Here is a 4,560-nt window from a genome sequence, read left to right on the forward strand (position 1 = left end):
CCAAATTTCAGCACCACGCGCGCGTCGGACAGCGACAAGCTCCACATCGGAGACGGCATTCACTCGCCTGCAATTGTCCTCTGGAAGTCACTGCCCTGCACTCTCACTGCACTTCCATAGGCAACATTTCCTCCACTTAGCCCACCACGTTGTCCCATTGTAGTTGTGGAGTTATTTTTATCTGAAATGCAGAGAAAAACGCTCCACTTGTGGATGGAAGTCTGCGGATCCACTGGAAGAGTTCATAAGAAAAGCTGCATCGTTTCATGATGGATACATTTTCTCACAGTTGTGGCAATGCAGTTGGTTGTGAAGTGGACTGCAGCTTAAATCCAACCGGACGCGCTTCTTTGTGCAAATGCAAGCAGCAGTAGTAGTATCCTCTGGGTCCCCTGCACCAAAATGTTCCTCCACACAAATGGCGCTCGGATTTCTGCAAGTTACAGATTCATGCGCCGCGGGAAAAGCCGTTCCCGCTCTCAGATAAAGTCATCAATCCTCAGGCTTTCTTGCTCTGGAGAAGTGTGAAGCTGCGGCTTTCATGTGACATATTGCATCCTATGATCAGTGCATACGGTGAGATCACTCTTTGCTACAAACCGGAGACTACAGCATCCCTCCACTGCAGAAGAAAGCCAGCAGATGAAATGAGACATTTATGTTGTGCAGTTGGCTGAGTTAAAGGAGTAACCCCGTGCGTCCTTAATGAGGTATAGTCCTTAGATAACAGAGGATTTACATTTCCACTTGAGTGAAGCCGTGTTGCCCTTTTGCCATGCGCACTGAGGATACTCCACTCACTGGAAACTGTTACTCACTTTCTGCACCGTGGGCACAAATGCAGAAAGCAAAGGTGCACTCCTGAACTAAGCTGCTTAAAAAAGTTTCTAAAAGCTTCAACACGGGGCCAAGGACAGTATGAAAAAGACAATCCATTATAAGAAAAAGCCCTCATATTCAGAAAATTCATCATAATCAGCAAATTATGCATTCAAGTATTAAAAGTACGCATAATACAGAAGACTGAGATTATATTTTGATTGATTGTGTCTTATGTATTATCATTACAGATGCATGATAAAGCTGTAGTTTGCAGGTGGAGCTTTTTTTAATTAACATTTTATATATTGGTGGGAAATTGAATCACTGAATCAATCTAAGGTGTTGGTGAACTACATTAAAAAAAGAAAGATATTCAATTTCCAATGATATAAAACAGGGAAAGCAGTGATTCCTCACTGATAAGAAGCTGAAATTAGATAATATTGAGCTGGAAAATGTCAATTAATTGATTATAAAAATTGCTGGCAATGAATTTCATTGATTACTCATGATCAATCAATTAATCTATTTCGCTCCAATCATATTTTACAAAGTGATCATATCTCAATTTGCAAAATAACTAGTTGTTAAATAAATGTAGTGCAGTAACAAGTACAATATTTCTCTCTGAAATGTAGCGATGTGGAAGTACGAAGTAGCAACAAATGGAAAGTTAAGCAGCCAAACACAAACGTTTTACTCAGGTACAGTGGGGTAGAGTGAGGCTGTTGCAACAAGTGTTATTCCTCCAATCAAAAACCTACTAGAGTGATGACACGCATTCTGCACATGCTCGGTTAGACCCTCCATTCATCTGGAGGACAGAAGACACATTGGACAACTGCTGCTGCATGTATTGAAAAACAATATTGTTTTGGAGGTATAAAAGTATTTTGTTTTAATGAGTTGTATTCTTGTCTTACTGTCCTGTCCTTTTGTATACAGTAAATTACTCAAAACTGACTTAGTTTGAATAAATGTTTCGTTGACTTTGAGCTGACATGGTTAGCACGTGTCGTGTCTAGCTTGCACATGAAGTGCTGTTATCAGAATCAGAATAAGGTTTACTGCCAAATTTCACTTACAAGTCTTTTGCTTTGAGTTTGATGTAAGCATTAAACATACAATAAACACAGTAAGAGAAAAAAAAAACACCAGGCGACGTACTGCAGCACTCAAGAACATAGATAAAGATAGGAAATGTACAATAAAAATATGACAAAGACGCTTCAAAAGTAGTACAACATAAACAAATGTACAATACAACTGTTTCAGAATCAAAAAGCTGTGCAGTTGTGCAGGATGTGTTAAGTTCACAGTAGAGCAAATGTGTGCAGAGAATGGCTGATAGCTAATATTAAATAATCAGCCACATTAAAAAAGACTACACAACCTGGTATTTTTCAACATAGCAGACAGATGTAAGTTTAATTTAAAAAAAAAAAATAGTTGCTGTAGTCCAAACAGTCTCTGAGTGACTGAGAGAAATGCAAAAAAATGTTGCAACTGTTCCTAGTCTCCCCTATTTGACTAAACGTACTTAATGACATAATATAGATATATGTCCTACTCATTTTTGTGAATGCTTATAATGCCTATGTGATACTCCAGATAGATTAAGAAAATGACTGGAGACAGACGTGATCTCACCCTGCTGTCACTGTTTCACTTGATTTAAACGACTAACGACCCACTCTGCGTGCTTTTAAGACCCAACAAAAGCCTTACTGGAAAGATGGAGTATTTTGCAATGCATTGATAGCAGTAAGCTTGTGTGCTTGTGCCAAAATATACATAAAAAAAGAGCACCAGATTCATCGAGTTTCTGCTCACATTTACAGAAGGTCAAGACACTCTATTGACCGTTTTCAGAGCGATTAGGACAGGGTTGAGTGATTTTTTTTACAAAGCACACAAGGCTTAAATTACAGTCCAGGAAAAAGAACAGCAATATCCTTTTGAGTTGTTGGACACGCAGTGGAGATTCTAGCAAAATCTATTGACTACCTTGAGCTGCTGATCCATGAAAATACACTTTGAAAATCGACTGATGCTTTAAAAAGACACTGGAGCTGAAGCTGGAGTGGAAGCAGTGAATCTCTGTCACACATAAAGTGTCACTGTGGAGCTCAGAAAGGGCTGTTTAGTTGTTACTTTACCACACCTTAACATTTCTCCACAGATGCCTAAACAAATAGAAGACCTGTAGAAGAGAAGATATCCTATGAGAGCCCAAAAGTGTGGTTTGGATCCACATTGTTGCAGCAGGCAGTAGATGTTTGTCTAATGAGAAGACAGTAGCAGGGTTGCACAAAGTGGCTGTATTGATTATGCTTTCTAATCTAGCTAATTGGCTTACAAATATCAAGGCAGAATGCAGGACGAGGGCATGCTCAGCACAGTCATCTCAGCTGCTCACAGTCTGTCCTTGTCAATTTTAATCATTACCGCAAAGTATAGGAAAGCACGGGATAGAGATTTAATAGAAGGAGACATCAATGAAAAGTTGTGTCTGTGGCAGTGATGGGAAGACTATCCATTAACTGATCTGCGTTTGAAAAATATGCCTAAACACACAGGACGTACAGAAGAACATTAGCGGACTCTGATCCATCAGAAGCAACATGCAGCATCGACGGTGGTGATGATTAGCAACATGAGGGACGTACTGATCAGTGAAATACAATATGTTCCCGTTTTTAGTCATTTATTTTCTCCACCCACTAATTTCTTCTCAGGGTTGTAGGGGTGAGGCAGGCTATCCCAGCATGCACTGGGTGGAAGGCAGATAAGTCATTTCAGGCTTTTAGACACACAGTTCAGATGCTCATTCATACCTCCGGGCAATATAGAGTCTCCTGTCCACCTGACTGTGGGAGGAAACCAGCACGACCAAAGCTGAAACTAATCCTGGGTCCACTTGTTTTCAGGCAACACAGATACACTTACATCCAGCATTATAAAACATCAGGAGATCACATTCACATTTATTTGATAAGGTAACTTCATTTCAACCTTAAGTACTCTGAATTTATGAGCAGTAAATCAAGAAAACACTTTATAATAGAACTCAAACAATAATATCAATTTAAGCAAATACTGTATAAGGTCAATATGGACAATGTGTTTTTCAGCTATTTTAAATTCTCCTATGAAATGATCCATTTATACTGTTGACCTATAATAAATACTGATCAGTATAAAGAGTTGAACTGTGTTTGATAGCACACTGTAAATAATGTTTTTTTACACAGTGTAAATATAAAGCATTTATTAACTGGGTATACTCATATATGTAAGTTAGTAAGTCCATAGACGAGTGGGCTTCAAAAGCGATTCATCATATATTTTTACAGCTACGTTACATGATGTTATTAAATCCATTTGTTGAATAATTGATTCTGATTGGTCAATCATGGCATGTTATTTCCGAATAACAGGCTGTCACTAAGGTCTCTGGATGGAAGCAAGACAACCATTTTTAAATCAATATTTTCTGTCACATTATTGATTTCTTTAGTAATTAGCCACGTAATAAGCAGGATTACATGTCGATGCAGGAGTTCATTTTTTGCGGTAATGACCCGCTCGCTGTACATTATCACTTATCAGCTACCACGCGTTTCATAACTGTTCATATATGTTTATAATGGAGGAATTATGTTTATTTAGATAAGAAAGTGTCCTTATCGCTGCACACAGTTATAATATGGTGACTTGTTATCTCCCATCCATCCA

The sequence above is a fragment of the Plectropomus leopardus genome, chromosome 15 (assembly GCF_008729295.1).
Source record: "Plectropomus leopardus isolate mb chromosome 15, YSFRI_Pleo_2.0, whole genome shotgun sequence".
In the NCBI taxonomy this organism is placed as follows: Eukaryota; Metazoa; Chordata; class Actinopteri; order Perciformes; family Serranidae; genus Plectropomus; species Plectropomus leopardus.